The 18603-nt window shown below is 39.1% G+C and overlaps 1 protein-coding gene across 4 annotated transcripts in view; it reads right to left on the bottom strand.

Annotated features, from left to right (window-relative positions):
• Positions 1-18603, bottom strand: part of NR1H4 (nuclear receptor subfamily 1 group H member 4) — a 91713-nt gene that overhangs the window by 30281 nt on the left and 42829 nt on the right. The gene's annotated exons all lie outside the window — the stretch shown is intronic.

Genomic DNA, 18603 nt, shown 5'->3' with positions numbered 1-18603 from the left:
GCATCTGAACGAAACAATCTCACATGGACTTTGCCTTTGTATTTCCCTTCTCTGAGCCTGCATCAACTCTAGAGAATGTTACAGCCTGAGTCCCAGTCATGCTTTCCTGTTCTGCCTGGATGTTAGAAAACTACAGTATGCTGGGACCAGAACTATAATACAGTGGGTAGGGCATTTGCCTTGCATGTGGCTGACTGAGTTAGACCCCTACCATCTTATATGGTCCCCCAAGCACCAGCAGGAGTGATCCCTGAGTGCAGAGCAAGGAGTAATCCCTGAGCATTGCTGGGTGTGGCCCAGAAAGAAAATAAAAAACTAAAACTATGGTATGATTATTAAAACAAGTACTTTATTACTTTAAATGATGATCTTAACGTATTTTAAAATCAAGAATAATCAGCAGATTTCAATGGTACATAAGTGAGGTTTCCTTGGTTCAGGGGAGTGTCTAATCTTAAGTTCCTAGTTAAGTTACTTCCTCTGGTGTCAACCTTTGACTCTGAAAAAAGAAGTTCTTCCTTTCCTCCAAATAGAGATGATAATGATGGTGGTCATGAGTTTTGAGGGCAATACTCAGTGTATTCCTCAGGGGCCGCCAGAGGGAAGCAGTTGCTGGGAGTTAGTCCCTGTTGCCATTGGTGCTTTGTACCAAGGCCTCTTGCTTGCAAAACATGCAGGTTCAAAATAGTTTAAATAGCCCTTTGCACTATTTCCTTGGTCCCCATTAGTTGAATGTGGAATAAATGTGGATTGAAGAATTTCACTGTATCTCCAACCCAAAGAAGCCCCAAAGCATGAATGCTGGAGACCAACTGAAATGCAGAAATAAAGGCCAGATAAAATTTTAGCTGGTGCAGGGCAAAGTTGGACCCCTTTTCAGGAAAGGAGAAACTTCAGTAGGAACAAGTGACTATGCTACCTGCATGATAAGAACAACTAAAGCTCGAAACTCTGGGCCCTGAGCAACAGTACAGCAGGTAGGGTATTTGCCTGCTCTATTGGGGTTTGATAACTAGCACCTTATATGTATATGGAGCCCTGCCAGGTGTGACCCCCAAAACAAAACAAACAGAAAGGTTCAAAGCTCTTCCTCTTGAAAATACCCTAGTAACAAATGCTTATGTCTATAGAAAATCCCAGGTGGGATAATTTGGGAGAAACTTTGCGAAACAAATTTTTCAAAGGCAAATGGTGTACATTCCCCATCATGGGATCCACCTGCATCTCAAATTGGGTGCTTTTAGCTCTGTCCTGTGCTCTCAAACATGCTTCCCTCTCACCCCCTAATATTTCTTGAACAGGAGATATTACTTCACTGTTTGTATCTTTCTAGAAATTGTTTTCTATAAGGGTAGATGATGGGTCTGGGAACCTGGGCAGAGGTCAGGACTGAGTTCGATTTGCTTGAGCGGGCCCAGTAACGTCTCCATTGGAGACTTTGTTGTTACTGTGTCTGGCATATCGAATACTCTCAGTAGCTTGCCGGGCTATCCGAGAGGGGCGGAGGAATCGAACTCGGGTCGGTCATGTTGGCCGCGTGTAAGGCGAACGCCCTACCCGCTGTGCTATTGCTCCAGCCCAGGACTGAGTTCACTTATCAAAAAACAATACCTCATTCCAGCTTGAGAACATGGCTCCCCAAGAATTTGAGGGCAATACTCAGTGTGTTCCTCAGGGGGGTAAGCTCCCATACCATGAAGATGAAGTGCATCCCAGGTGGAGTTTGATGATGGCTTCCTGGGGTATCCATGCCGGGCTTGGATGTTTGTGTGCTCATGGCAGACTTATAAGTCCTGACTCTGTCAAGCACTTAGCCAGGTGACTGAGGTGGGCTGACTAGGAAGGTAGTTAATAACACTCTACCTCTCAAGGCTACTACCTACCTCACTCCTCACTTATCCAATTCACACACAACCCAGGTGAGACAGCTAGGAGTCAGGTGACCTGAAATATTTTGCAAATATTTTGCTCCCCCAGGAGTTCTACTTCTTTGAGGAGTCACTTCTCCTCCCCCCCCCCCCCACCTCCCCGCTAGGTCCCAACTCCACCCCATAAGAAAACCATTACCAGATATCAGTTGCCCTAGATGTGAGTTGGTGAGAACAGGAAGGAAGAAGTTAAGGACTTCTTTAACATTCAGGACTTGGTAACTAGCTCATCATGAAAACAGAGGCTAAAGGAAAAAGTTAGAGCCAAGGTCAAAAGTCAGACTTCCCTGTGAATTTGTCAACTAGTGTAACTTTCAGTAGATAGATCTTAACATTTTCCTTAATGTCAAATCTAACCACACAAGTGTAAAAAAATACGGTCTTTCAGATCAATGTTGATAATGAAAGCACAAATACCAAGGTGTGCATTTTAGAAGGGACAGCAGGTGAAAAAAAGATTACTTTTCTCTTCATACCAAATGATTGAATTCATTAATCACACTAGTTTACCTGAATAAAACTTCTCATAACTCCAATCCTTCCCATGAACAGTCCTTTAAAAGCATAGTCACCTATAGTGATAGCTTAATAGCTCAACAGAAATAAAGCTGATCCCAAGATGAGTCAAAGGAAAAGAGCTAGGACAATTCTGCAAGGCTCTTTCTTTCCTTTTCTTATTCTGGTTTTAAGAGAGAAAGAAATCATTATCATTTCAATAGCTGAATTAATTAGCTTTTATTCAGAGGCAGCAGCACAATATTATCACCATATCACTTAAATATGGTTATGTATATTGTATTTATATTTATGCAAATCTATCCATACACACACCTCTGCCTCTATCTTGTGCATATTCAACAAGACCCGTATCAGAAAAGTCATTTGAAAATGAATGGAAAGGAAATTTACTGAGGAACGGAGGCTCCTTGGTAATAAAAGATGAGCACTCAGGTCTTGCCATTGCCATCTGAGGAAGGAATAGCATTAAGGGAATTCCTAGTAAGAAGCTATAGAAATGTGACATTGACTCCTCAATTCTGTAGGACAGTGTATATCCATAGAACCTGCTTACCAAACCCAATATACACACATGTATACACACATAGAATGACGAACACACACACACACACACACACACACACACACACAATTCTTCTTATGGCCAGTAGGTTACCCTTTACTTTAAAATCAATAGAATATTGATTATTTAAGGACCTCCATGCTTTTGAAACAACAGTGAACACAGAGAGCTGAGCAACCAATACTCTTTATTTGCAATGTGATCTCAAAAAGCCAGCTTGTAGGTCTGTTTTAGCATAGGGAGAAGAAAACAGGAGCAGGACTCTATCACCCAATTATATAGAACTTACTTTGTACCTAGCACTATTCTAAACATTTTGCATGTGGAGATTATTCTACATTCAGATAATCCTGTGAGGTACTTTCTATTATTATCTTGTCTTGCAGATAAGGATACCCAGTTACACAGGAGTTAATCTGCTCAAGGTCCAACAGATAGCAGTGACTGGTAGAGCTCATACCTGAACCTTGATAAGCTCAGATTCAGACTATGTTCCTACCCACGAACCGTCCTAGTTAAGGGCTTATATAACTCAAAATGGTCTTTTGGTAGGAATCCCCTAAGGCGCCCTCCTCTGCCCCCCATTCAAGTGCACTACAATTCTTGTTTATTTCTAAAGTTTATTTTAAAACTACACTGTACTCTCCCTTCTCTGCCATAACTCCTGTGGAATCAGTCTCCCCCAAGGGGAGTTTTCCCAGCATATTTAATGTAAGCCTTTTTCAGTGAGTCATCAGGTGTGTAGAATCAAGTCAATAAAGACCATTTGCACCTGCAGAAGGCACTGCTTGCATGGAAGGAAGGAAGGAAGGAAGGAAGGAAGGAAGGAAGGAAGGAAGGAAGGAAGGAAGGAAGGAAGGAAGGAAGGAAGGAAGGAAGGAAGGAAGGAAGGAAGGAAGGAAGGAAATGATAAATCTATTCCATTTTAGCACTGAAAATGAACAAAATACATCCTAACATTTTTTAAAAAGCCAGCTTAATTAACCAGTCTGATGATTTGAGGTAACCCAAACTGAATCCCTTCCCACTCATGCTCAGAGTAATTTTAATTAGCTGTAATAAATAACAATAACCAAGACAGAACTCTCATCACTTAAGTCAGCTCTATCATTACCTTATCTTTAGAAGCACCCTTCATTCCTTTACTTCATTTCATTTCTGTTTTTTTAATATTCTTCACATCATTTATCTTTATGTGAAATTATCTTATCGTGACTGAAGAGGTCACTCTTTCGTATGGCTCCAAATTCCATAGGTACAAAGGGATATAGTGTGAAGGAAGGAGATACATCGCCTTCCAACATGTGTCCTCTAGCTATCTGATTGTCTTTCATAGCAACAACCAATCATTTTATTCATTTATTTATTTACTTATTTATTTTTATTTTTGTTTTTTTGGGATATTCCCCATGGTGATCAGGGATTAGTCCTGGTGCTGCTGGGGGGACTAAAAGTAGTGCCAGGAAAGGAACGTGTTTCTGCCACATGCAAAACAAGTATCTTAACTCTAGCACTATCTCTCCAGCTCCAGAAACAATTAATCTTACTTGCTTTTTATTTTTGTCGAGATGATTTCATCCAGCCTTGTAAAATTATCTCTTGAGGGCTTTAATAAAATCAATTTTGTGTTGAGTTTGACTGAACACAACTCTGTCCATTCTACACCTACTCTGAGTAGCCTCACGGTGTTAGAGAGAAATCTACAACCTTCTTAACTTATTCCTGACATTATCTTGCTTGGATTAACTATGAAGCCATCAAGTCTATTTATCACTTTTTAAGTCAACACCTTTTTAACCTTTCCCACTGTTCTAGACTGAATTACTTTCCCCCTCACTTCAAGCTCAACATCACTTTCCTACCTCTGACTCTCAAAAGGTGTCTGTGTTTATTTGAATATGAAAATGGAAATTATCACAAGAGAATTCCTTCCTCCCACTTACAAAAGACATATGGTCACCATCTTTGCTCTTATCACCTTAATATAAAGTCTCCCTGGAACCTCACACCTCTGTCTCTTGTCCTCTTCACTCTTCTTCAGGCATACCTTTCCTGAAAGACTAATTCATAGTCACTGTCTCTATCTGCTCTCCCAGTTTCTCTTAAACTCATGCCAACCAGACTTCCCCTACTACCCATGTCATCTGAAAAGGGCCCCTCGCTTCTCATTTCCAGTCTTCACTGAGTAGCATCAGGCTTTGACGCCATTGAATGCTGCCCTCTCTCAATCACGTTCTTCTTTGGGTCTCCACAACTTCATGTTCTTGGTTCTCTTCCTCCTCATCAGTACCTGCTTCTCATCCTTTCTTGTAAATTCTTCTTTTAATCTTCCCAAACTCTAAATATCCTGCTGTTCCAGGCTCGGTCTTCAGACCTCTTCTTCAAATAAACCAAATCCTTTGTAAACTCATTCACCCACTTTGGCTCTAAATAGAAGAGCCACAATAAATACTGTCACATTTCAAATTTATATCACTGGTGCAGACCTCTTGGCATAAATTTCAGATTCAGAAACTCAGCTACCCAATCATCTTCCCTTAACTATCCCATAGGTACCTTCAATTTAGCTTGCCCAGATTGGAAATTCTGCTTTTACTTCCTAAACCCACTTTCCCCCAGTTTTCATCTCTTATTTTCACATCTTAGTAGAAACCCAGATCCATCTTCCTCTTGTTCAGACTAAAGTCATTCTTTTCTCTTCTCTTCCATATTCAGATCATTAAGAAAGCCCATTGAATATTTTCCTGTCAAATTTTATTCATTGTTCTACCCTTAAGTTAAGTATGGTGCCTGTATTTACTGGGAACTCAATGTATATTTTTTGAATGAAAGTATATAGTCTACCCTGTTATTAGACATTTCATTAGACTTCTCAGATTAGAAATTGATGTTCATTGATAGCAAGTATGATAATATGGCACCGCATTCTTCCCATGAGATGGACAGATTTCTAAACTCTATATACATCTCCAATCAAAACATTTCTAGTTCCTCAATCTCTCTCTGCATCTTTCAATTGATGTGCTCAAATTATATCTTTCAATGTGCATATACCACAATTAGAAATGAAGATACTTTGCTTTATTTTTCTGCTTAAACAACACTTTTATTTAGAAATTCAATTTTAGTGGTTGTTCATTTTGCAAGTAAGAAAGCAGAAGTCATATCCTCCTGCACATTGACCTGACTTTGTGAAATTTAAAAAAAATATTATATTAGTTGACAAGGCACAACCTAAAATTTCCCAGAAGGGTTTAAAATACAAAACATCTAATTTTCTATTTCAAAATAGTCAACAGAAGTTTTAATTAACAGAATGTGAATTTTTTCCCTAATTTTTTTGCTTGTCAAATTCAGGCAGACTAATAAATTTAAAAAAGTACAATTTTTTTCTTTACTAAAAACAATTTATTAATAGAATAAATGTTAAAATGAAAAACAAAACTTCTCTATATATCTAAAATTTACGCTTGAAATTTAAAAGTTTTAACTCATTTTTGCTAACATGCTGATAACAGGGTTCTAAATGTATTTAATAAGCATAAATAAATACTGTATGTGATATTATTCTTTTGTTTTGTTTTGTTTTGCTTTTTGGGTCTCACCCGGCAATGCACAGGTGTTACTCCTGATTCTGCACTCAGGAATTACTCCTGGCAGTGCTTAGGGGACCATATGGGATGCTGTGAATTGAACCTGGGCTGGGCAAGGCAAATGCACTACCTGCTGGTGATATTATTCTTAATGATGTGACTGATGACTGTCATTTCTATATGTGGAATGGGCTGAAAATTTTATTTAGTTGTTAGAAGAATTTTTTTTTACTTAAGAAGTTAGAGTTTATTATACAGTTCAAATAGAATTTGAAAGAGAATGTTTTGTACAGAAGTGAATGTTATTCACTAATTTATAGCAGTGACTATAGAACTCAGGCATGTAGCTCAGCAATAAGAGTACTTGTCTTGCATGAGTGAAGTCCTAGGTTCAATCCTTGATACCAATATACCAACTTAGTAGTGACTGCTTTTGAAAAGTAGGTGGCGAAGAATTCCAGGAGACATTCTGTCAGAATGGGTGTGGATTCACCATCATCTAGGTTTGTTTTCTCTTTGTTGGTATGCTATTTTCTCTCAAACACAGAACTGATTTCTAAAACATTCATTTTCCTTGCATATGTATTAGGACTGACTTTGAAAAGTTATTGATAGCAGGATGAAAGGCAGGATGACACAGAGGAAAAATTGTTGTTCAAAAGTCTTACAGATTTAAGACCAATTCTGTTTATTTCTTTCATAGCTATGAAACCTGGCCAAGGTACTGAGTGTTGGTATCTCCATTTGCAAAAGAAAAAACAAAGATGATAATGCTAACTTATTTTATTATAAGGGCTGGAGCAATAGTACAGCTGGTAGGGCGTTTGCCTTGCAAGTTTGCCTTGCCTTGCAACATGGCCGACCCGAGTTCGATTCCTCCGCCCCTCTCGGAGAGTCCAGCAGGCTAGAGAGTATCTCCCCCGCATGGCAAAGCCTGGCAAGCTACCCGTAACGTATTCGATATGCCAAACACAGTAACAAGAAGTCTCACAATGGAGACGTTACTGGATCCACTTGAGCAAATTGATGAACAACGGGAGAACAGAATTTTATTATAAGGATAAATGAAATAAATAGCTGATAATAGATTCATCATGCCTAGCCCAATCCATAACAAAGTCATCATGCCTTATCCAATTTGAATCCATGAATATGGGTATCTTTCAGTTAATTTAAAGAATACTAAAGTGAAAGCATGAATTGTTGAGTGATCCATATATCCTACGTTCTTGCTCATACTGTTTTTTGCTTCTCCTCCCATTTCAAGAGTATAGCTATCCTATATCTAACTATCCTATAGTTATGTTCACTTGACAAGACTAAAGCAAACATTAGGCATCTCTAAGTAAAGCAAACTCTCACACAAGACTTCTGTTTTAAAGTCCACATTGAAAGGAAAATACTGTATTATCTCAAAATCAATAGAGGTACATAGCAAGGATTTTAGATTTGAAAGAAGCAGAGGTAGCAGAGCTGGCAGAACCTGAGAATATAGGACGAGTTCAACCATTTTATGAATATTGGACCAGTTTTCAGAAAGAACCTTCAAAGAGGTGTATGATCTCTAATGGGGTGACTGAAATGAGGAGAGGACCTCAAATAACCTTAGGAACCCTTTTCAAATTCCCATGGCAAATTGTAAATTAGTTGTTTGCTCTCAAGAGAACAATTAAAAATTGGACAAGGGGGATATTGGAGCAATAGCAGAGCGGGTAGGGCGTTTGCCTTGCATGCGGCTGACCCAGGTTCGATTCCCAGCATCCCATATGGTCCCCCGAGCACTGCCAGGAGTAATGAGTGCAGGGCCAGGAGTAACCCCTGTTCATTGCCAGGTGTGACCTAAAAAGCAAAAACAAGCAAACAAACAAACAAAACAAAATTGGACGAGGACTGTATCAATTGATCCTATAATATGTAACCATGTTAAATATGAGATCTGTGCATGATTTTAGGGAAAAGAATACAGATAGATTTTTATTATTGGTCATAGGGTATGAAATTAGAAAATATTACTTTTTTGAATAAAAGTATTTTTAAAGAAAGAAATTTTATTTAGAGAAATATAAGAATATGACATGATTTACATTTACTCTGAGCTACTCCAGTAACAAGTTGTTATTGATATACAGGATATGAAGTACAGCTAAGACACAAAGACCACTACCAAAAGACAAAAAAAAAGAATTAAATGAAAATACAAGTTATCAAAATTTTTGGAATGCAGTAAAAACAGTCCTTAGGGGAAATTTTACAACATAACAAAAGAATACAAAAAAAGAAGAAAGATCCAAAACTAATAATTTAATCTTCCTTATTGGTGACATAAAAAAAGAGCAAACTAAACCAAAATTAATCAGAAACAGATAACACCTAACAATAGAAAAAAATCAATAAAATCAAAGGTGAATTTTTAAAGGATTTATAAAATCAATAACTCTCTGATGGAGCTAGTGGAAGAGTGTTTGCCTTTTATTTGTGAACCTTGTGTTCCATATTTAATACTAGTATACCAAAATCAATAGCTCTTTAATGAGGCTAAAAGAGGAGGAAGACATAAATTATTAATCAAAATTAAAAATAGTTCATTGTTATTGTCCCATGGACAAGAAAAGTATAAAGAAATATTATGACTAACTCTATGCTTTCTCTGACCATTATTCTGCGTTTGGAGACAGGTGAGATGGTCATGTAGACATAAACAAAGTCTATCCAAATGACCAAAACCAAAACACAAGAACTAAAAGCACAAGTGTTTAGGAGCTGTTCCCTCTAGGGAGCAGAACTTGAAGTGGAGGGCTGAGGTCTTCCCTAAGTACATGTCTCTTAAACAGTTGACTTTTGAATCAATACTCATTGCTTTGACAAACACTCATTAAGTGAAAAATTCCAGAGGAGTTAAAAGCAAAATTGGTGTTTGTTGAAAGGATGTGGAGAGGAGTATGATGCTTTCACCGAGTTTATATTTGTAAATATTTGTACATATATGTTTTCAGGGCCCTACCTGGTGTTCAGGGAGTACTCCTGACTCTGTGCTTAAGGGTCACTTCTAGTAGTGGTCAGGTGACCTTGTGGCGCAGGGGATCAAACTCAGGCCTCCTACATGCTAAACAAGTGCTGAGAGCTTAGAACTATTTTCCCAGTCAATATTTGTATGTATCTTTAAGAGCTGCTTACATTCTCTGAAGGTAAATACCCAAGAACTGAAGAATTCTACAAATAGATCTTATTTTAGTCATGAGTCTCATACAGATTGCTTACATTTATAATTTAAAAATTTTTATTTTTAAAATCAAATATTATACCTTAGATTTGCTCACATCATTCCTATATATTTATTTGAAAAATCAATTCTTATTCATTAAAAAATCATGCTTTGACCATTTAATGTTTCTGTATTTTTCAGCTATCATTTTATAGTTTTCATCTCTGTTTTGTTTTACTGTTTTCTCTTTATGTCTCTTTTAATTCAATTACGTAAACAGCTTTCAAGCTTAGCTTTAAAATGGTGAATAAAAAAGTTGGAATTTTGTCTTTTTTGCTACTACTATATCTTCTCTGCTTAGAATAATGCCTGCCTATCGTTGGTACTTAAGAACATTTGCTGAATAAAGAATTGAACTAATTCAAACTCATAGGAAGTGAAACCTAAATTAATTAACTTCTTAAGTAATATGAAAAGAGAGAAATTTGAAGATAGTCATCCAAATTAGCAAAACTGTATAAACAGAAGAAAAATAATGATAAAATGTTAAGAATTCATCAATAAAAATAATAATAGTTAATGCTTATTGAGCACACAAGTGTACCAAGTACAGAGACATGTTTTCAATTCAACATCTTATTTTTTTCACAACACAATGGTAATAAGGCAGACGCTCATTGAAGGTTTATTATTGACAAGTACTATGTTAATTGCCTTATAACCCCTAGATACTGTCTCAAAGATTTTTCCTGAAGATTAAATGGGCTTCTACATGTAAAGCTCCTCGATAAAGCTTACACATAATAATAACTCGATCTATCTCTCTATCTGCCTACCTACCTTCCTATCTGTCCATCTAACCACCCACCCCCTCAATCTTCATCATCACATCATAATCACCATCATCATCATCATCTCACCCTCCTCCTTATCATCTTTATTATTTTCACTTTACAGGTGAGGAGCCTGAAGCCCAGAGATGTTAAGTAATTTGCAATAGCTGGGAAAAGAATCAGGTGGGGATAGATTGTTTGCTTTTAGAAACCCATTTTTGCAGTTTTTTTTGAAAAAGACACAATACAAAGGGCTTCCAATGCAATGAAACAGTTTGAAACACCACCCTGCATCACATTGTAAAATCATGTGACCTGTAAAGTACACCAAAATTCTTATTAAATTTTATATATTGATTGAGAACTTCTTTGATGTTAATAAATTGATACAGGAGTCAGGTATTCTCGATTTCACTAAGAGCCTAAACTAAAGAACCCCTTGTGGGGGTATGATGCTCCCAGCAAGTCAACCTGTATCTGTGGGATGAGTGCATCAGCAGCCTGATAGTGCCTTCAGGCTTCCTGACACTCCAAAATGACTGCTATTCCTTTGACCGGACCCCAACAACTTGGGACCAAGTTTACCGAGAAATTAAACAGCAAAAAGTTAGCTATGTGGGAGCCATGCCCACAAACCACCTCCGGCTCAGCTATACAAGCTCATTTATTGGCCTTATTTCTGAGACCCATAAATAAATCTCGAAAGAGATCAAAAGCCGAAGTTAATCTCTCGGACTCACACATGGCTGAACAGACTGGGGTAAATTGGAGGGTGGTGGGCTGGCCTTGTGCCTGCCCAAGCAGACCACCTGGCAGCCGCTTGTTTCCACAATTCAAAATCACTGCCATACCCCTGGCCTGACTCCACTGTCTCAGGATGGTTCTCACCAAGATACATATAATCTACTGAAAATTCGGGTATGCAGATTTTGTGACTGAAATCTCCACGCTTTCTTGGGGTCAGGATGGGATACCTTCCCCTACTTCCCTGTATTTCTGGAAGCCTTGGCAGTCACATCCACAGCCCAAAACGGACACCCAATTGAAAAGCTACTCCAGCCTTACCATCCCGATAAAAATACTGAATGCCCTGAACAAACACCATGACTTCTTAGCACCTGTATTGCAAACCATAATGCACAAAAGGAAAAGAAGAGAGAGCAAGAAGGAAAGTGCCTCCCATGGAGTGGGGGCTGGGGTGGGGTGTAGGATATTGGGGGATGGTGTTGGGGAAACAGGGGACATTGGTGGTGGGAAGTGTACACTGGTGGAGGGATGGGTGCTGGATCATTCTATGACTGAAACCCAATTACAAACAGCTTTGTAATGCTCTATCTCACAGATATTCAATGAAAAAAATTTTTCAAAAATTAAAAAAAAGTAAAGTGGAGTTCATGCCCAATTCAATCAGCTTAATCAATGTCTGAATAAATAGCAGTACTTCTACATTAAAAATAAACAAATACATAAAAAAAACCTCTTGGAAACATTCTACACCAGATTTTTCATTATTCTGGAAACTTTCCTAATGTGTAAGAAATAAATCTAATAGTGGTTCACGAATTTATATGAGACTATATTCACAAGGACACAGGTATCATGCATTCACTGGTAAAATGCCCTTTAAGCATTCTGCCCTGTTTTCATGGATAGGTGGTCACACTCCTGGCATGAACATGAATATGAATGACAGTGACCTATTTGGAAATGCAGCCATTTGAAATTTCCAGTCAAATGCAGATTGGTTTTGTAAAATCCATTCAAACATTAGCTGATTTCCATACACACCGCTGATGATGGAAGGGAAAAGAAAGCTCTTGATTTAATCTAGTGCCCAACAAATGGCCATCATTGTCACTCTGCTTTATGCCCGCATTCTGCAGTTATTAGGAATTTTTTTATTATTGAAATTTTTCTCACTGGTGTTATAAATGTCTATGACAACTAAAACATTAAGAAAAATGAAATGTTTCTAAGTGAAATAGAGACCAATAAAATCAGGAAGTTCAGTGATGAGCTCTGTTTCGAAGTTAAAAATGTCATCTTGCATGTAGGTACAGTTTCATTTGAAAACTTTGTTTCTTGGGTCACAGCCAGGGTTGCTTAGGAATAACTCAAGTTCAGGGTACCTTGCAATGTTGAGGATCAAACCCTCACCAGCATGGGAAACACACTCAGGCCATTGAACTATTGCTTTAGATAAGTATGACAAATATGAACCTTTAGTAAAGTCTTAAAGCAAGCGTTCTTTAGGACTCTAGACATATGAAAATATAATTCAATCCTCACAAATACCTGGTGACATAGATGATGTCCCCAGTTTACAGATGGGAGGTTCAGAGATGCTAAATGATCTGTAAATTAGGGAGTGGACAGCTAGATTCCCTCTGCATGCTCCTTATACTCTATTACGTTCTCTCAACTGTAGAAGCAGGAAAATTGCAGCCAATCATTCCCAGCCTTCCTTGCAGCTGACATTATGGGTGAGCTTTAAGCTTTGTCAGATGTCTCTGTAAGACATTTAGAAAGCAGACGTGTGGCAAAAGCTATGCTTCGACTCTGTTGTTCTGCTGGCAAGCAAGATTGTGGACTTTGCTATGACCGTGTTGTGGTTCCCAGTTTCTAGCATCAAGGGCATTGAGAAGCAAGACACGGGACAGTCATCATTTAGCCAGCAAGTCATGGATTTGTTACAATAATAATTTTTTAAAAAATCAGCTTCCTGATCACCTTTGGTACCATCTTCCTGGAGGAAACAATTTTTATGTGGTTTCCTGACTCCCCATTTTCATGAATAATAACTACCTAGTTCTGTAGTGTTATGACCCCTTAGAGACTCAGGAGAGAACCTATTCTTCTACCTTTCTGCCCTTGTCTGGATTAGATACTCTCTTCTAAAATTTTTAACTTTGAAGGAGTCACAGTTGGCGGTATTCAGGGCTTACCTCTGGTTCTGTGCTCAGGGATCACTTCTGGAGGTCTTGAGGAACAATATGCAGTGCTGGGTAAGGAACCAAGGTTGTCTGGTCTGACCCCTCTTTTTAAAACATTTGTTTCTGTCTTATTTCACTTAACTTCGAGATATTGACTTGCTTACTCAGCCAAGATGTAGAGAACATGAATACAATGCCTCCCTGTCATACACCACACTCTCTGCTAGAAAGTGAAATTGGCTTTGCATCTGGAACTGACAGCCATCCAAGGGAAGTGGGGAAGGGTTGCCATTTTGGCCAAGCCATTAGAACTGCCTGATTTGGGACACCTGTTCTCCACATTGTTCTGTACACTTCTTTTCCAGCACTAGGGTGATTTTTCATTTATTTTCTCCAAAGAACATACATAAAGCACAAAGGAATCAGTTTCCAAAACCTTATACACCAATAAAATGCCTCCAGGCTTGGAAAAGCATACAACCAAAGAGGAAGTGAAAGGCAAGGTAAGTTAAGTTGGAGAGACAGTGCAGAGACTAAGCTGCTTACTGACCTTGCATATGGCCTGACCCTAGTTCAATCCCTGGTAGCTGCATATGGTCTTGTGAGCAACCCCAGGAGTGATCCCTGAGCACAGATCCAGGAGCAAGCCCTGAGCATCGCCAGGTATAGTCCAAACTCCTTCCATCTCATAGGTTAAGTACCTGAGATGCTCCTGAGCTTCTTTCTCCTCTACCCTTCACCCCCAGACTGAGTTCTGGGATGGGAACGTTGAAAGAAAGATAGAAATTCTGTATTATTTCAGAATCCTAGGACAGGGATTTTTGTGCCCTTTCCTGGAAGAGACAGAGGAAGTTCTCAGGCTTCTCTGCACTACATAAGGCAGAGGAAATGGTTCTGAATCTTTCCTGGCAGCCAAGGATTCTGAGGCTATACAAGAGAAAAATCACGAACCTCCCTCCCTAAGCCACAGAGAAGCAGGTGTGGCAGACAGGAAGAAATGCGCTTAGGAGCCCAGGGACTCCTAAGCGTTTGGAACATCAGAGACTTTCCCTTGGATAATGAGGCTCACTAGAACAACAGGTGTTGCACTATGTTTAAAGAACCAAGAGTTAGTGCCTGACCCTTAGGGCCCAAGCCCCTCCACAATGCTACATAATCCTGGAATTTAGAGAAAAAGATGGGATGGGAGGGTAGGGAGGTGTCTAGAATAATCCTGAAAGGAAGGGAAAATAAAGTTACCTCCGATGTTTAAAATAGAATTAAATCTGATGGTAAAGCATCTGGTTATATTTCTAGCACACTTAACCTGAGGTTTTTGTGTGTTCTTTCACTACACTACTTCCAGCTAATCCTAATCTGACCTTCAAGAGTCATTAGCCTAGAACAGGGATCATTAAATTAGATCAGGAGTCAGCAAACTCTAGCTAGGTCTACGGGCCAAATTGGGCCCATTGCCTGTTTTTTTTTTCTTTGCCTACTTTTGTAAGTAAAGTCACGGCCACATCTCTTCCTCACAGCTGCATTTGTCAAGTTGCGTAATGGCAATGGGAGACTGTTATGGTGCAAAGCTTAAAATAGTTCCTATCTCGTTACAGAAAGGAAGTTGTCAACCCCTGGTGAAGGGCATGGGCACTACTTGGCTCCAGCTCATCCCCTCCCTGGACTTTTGTCCCTGTATTGTAGTCATGCTAAAGGCAAGTATCTCAAATCAAAACCAACAACAAAAACTGCCTTTTTCTGCTCTTGAAAATGTTTCTTCCTGAGGATTGGAGATGTAGCTCAATGGTAGGATGCATGCCTGGCATGTATGGTGAGGCTCCAAGTTCAATCTCTGCCCACCCCTTACCCCCCCCCCCCCCCACACACACACATCTCTGCCTAAACTTGAAGCAGCTTATTCCTAAGGATCAATTCTCCTTTAAATACTTTTTTCTCTCTCTCTGATGCCTGACACCTTGCCCTTTTGGGAAGTATGTCTCTGACTTCTAATCTCTCTCTCTCTCTCTCTCTCTCTCTCTCTCTCTCTCCATTATTTAAACATTTTTGTTTTTTCTTTTTTTGGATCATACCCTGCGATGCACAGGGATTACTCCTGGCTCATGCACTCAGGAATTACTCCTGGCGGTGCTCGGGGGACCATCTGGGATGCTGGGAATCGAACTCAGGTAGGCGGTATGCAAGGTAAACGCCCTACCTGCTGTGCTACCGTTCCAGTCCCTGACTTCTAATCTCTGTTGTTAAGGCTCTTCTCTTCCCCACCTGCTCTTAGAGTTAAAAATTCCAAGATTGGTCATCAGAAAATTGATCTCACCATATATCCCACCACACCCACCTTTCTCTCAGGAGAGTCTTCTGAAAGAAGGTGAACTGTGCCAGGTTACTGACTTTAGGGGTTTATTCCCTTGGATCAGAAAGTATCAGCAAAAAGCTTTATTGTTTCCATTGGCCACTGAATTAGTTAATACTAGCCATGAGTAAATACCTCGAGTGTAGAATGATCACTTAGTGGACAAACACTTAAACACATTCTGGTCTGGTGGTTAATAACAGAGCCTCTAGTTATTTAAAAGCTGTTATCTGTGAAGCTCTAGTCCTGGCATGCCTGGAATAAGATGCACTTAACATTATTAATCTACAAATGGAGATAGGGCTGGGGAGATAGCACAGCAGGTAAGGAACTTGCCTTGCTGACTCCAGTTCGATTTCTGGCACCACACAAGATTTTCCAAGCAATGCCAGGAGTGATTCCTAAACATAGGCCCGGGAGTAAGCTCTGAATACCACTGAGTATAAGCCCCAACCCCCAAACCAAAACCAATACATGAATGAAATGAAGATAAGTTGTGAAAATTGAAAACTTTACTACCAAAGTGTAATTAAATATATCCCACATGGTATTAGCCCTGGCCTCTAAAATCTCAACTTCTTCTGTAAATCCTTTATTCTTCACTTTTAAGATAGTTCAGACATACCTACTTTTCACAGTTGCTATAAGGATCTAAAAAAAAAAAGAGAATAAGTTGTGTGGAATGCCTGTGATGACAACTGGCTTATCATTGGCACTAAAATTTGTAGGTTCAAAGGTACAAAGGAGGGGTCGGAGTGATAGTACAGTGGGTATAGCTTTTGCCTTGCATGCGGCTGACCCAGGTTCAATCCTGGTACCCCATAGTGGTCCCTAATCCCACCAGGAGTGAGCTAATAAGCCCTGAGCACTGCTGGGTGTGACCCCCCAAAAACAATACAAAACAAATGAAAAATAAATGTATAGAGTTTTTTTCCTTCAATTGGATTGGATTTTCAGAATAAACTGTGCACTTTCCCCGCTCTCCCCCCACCTCCCCTGCCTCTTTCTTTCTCTCTACACAAGAAACATGACTGCATCTGGACCGTGTTACAAGTCTACATTTTTACCTGTTGAGTTGTCCTTCTGATGACCTAGGACAGAGACACTTCCCCCCCCCCCCCGGTCTCAGGTCCCATGGTGGAGAATTTCACAATCAGAACACAGTCAAACTGCTCTGCCAGACAAGTTCCCATGGGTGCATTTTATGTAAGATTTACCCCAGCTGTTCCCAAAGTTTAGATGGAGGGTTAGTTAAAGCCCAAGTATTCTTGGGTTTTATCCCCAGAAATTTAGATTCAGTAACTCCAGAGTTTGTATTTCTTATAAGTTCAAAAATGATGCTGAGAGGGTTTCAGTTGTACGATGATATGAGTGAATGGTGCAGCCTTACATCCAAACACAGACTCAACAAAACTGAAAATGTGAGATCTCAGATGTAACCACTAAAACTTTGTAATGTGGATTGGGGTGGGGAGAGAATATAGGAACATTGATGGAGTGAAGCTGACACCGATAGTAGGGTTGGTGTTGAAATAGTATATGCCTAAAATGCAACTATCAATGACTTTGTCAATCACAGTTCTTTAATTAAAAGTTCAATTTAAAAAATGATGCTGATCCTGGCAGTCTAAGGCCCACACTTTTGAGTAGCATACACAGGCACTGAGAAGAGACATTTAGGAATCGGAATCAATGGTAAATAGAATATTAGTCAGTTGTTTTTAAATTGGGGGGAAATTCTCTTTTAGAGGAAATTGAATGAAATCACAAATCTTTTCAAAGTGAGTAATAGTTTTACACAATTTGATCATTTGAACTTTCAAAGGTTTTGGAATGTCCTTGAGCTATTCTTATGTGACTGGGTCCTTTGTTTATTTTTATAGCAATCATTAACATCTGGGAACCCCAATTTGGCACAGCATCGAACAGATATCACTGTTCCAGGGACAGTTCGGATTCAGCTTTCAGTAACTCAGAAGCAAGCATGGTGTTGAACACACCAGAGGCAACTTGTAAATATTTGCTCAATAAGTAAATACAAAAATTACCACCTGAAAGTCCTAGTCCATTCTCTTCTTTCCCCTAAAAAGGAAATTTTTTTACCACTAACTGTGGGGGCCACACTCAGTGGTACTCAAAAGGTCAGGGTCAGACTAGGAGGTGCTCAAAGGCCCCCAAGGATACAAGTGGCATTGAGCTCATACTACTTGAGCTACATCTGTCTCCCTCTGAAACCTTACTGACTTGTTATCCGTGCCCATATCCCTAGAGCACTCATCTAGGATTTCATATGGGATCTTTTGCATATTTCAAGTGCAACAGCTTATCTATTCTAAATGGATTGCAATTTCGTTGCTTTTCCCCCAAACCCTCAAGATCCATGATCCTACTAAATAAAATTTTGTTGAATATTGCTTTATTTTTTTTATTTTTATTTCTGTCTTTCTCAGTACACTAATGGACAAGAAAAGTAGTTCCAAGTAAACAACAAATATTTAGTCTCAATTGAGTGAAGTCTTGCTCTCCTTGATCTTAGTTTCATTTATTATTTAAGAGTAATTTATTACTTTGCATGGTGCTTTTGGATTCATGTGCTTCCAGGGATCACACATGCAAGGCAAATGTGATCTACCATTTCAGTCACATCCCCTCTTGATATTATTATTAATATTATTTTGTTTTGTTT

This window comes from Sorex fumeus, unplaced genomic scaffold (assembly GCF_029834395.1).
Source record: "Sorex fumeus unplaced genomic scaffold, SorFum_2.1 ptg000003l, whole genome shotgun sequence".
Classification (NCBI taxonomy): domain Eukaryota; kingdom Metazoa; phylum Chordata; class Mammalia; order Eulipotyphla; family Soricidae; genus Sorex; species Sorex fumeus.
This window is presented reverse-complemented; position numbering and strand designations above follow the sequence as displayed.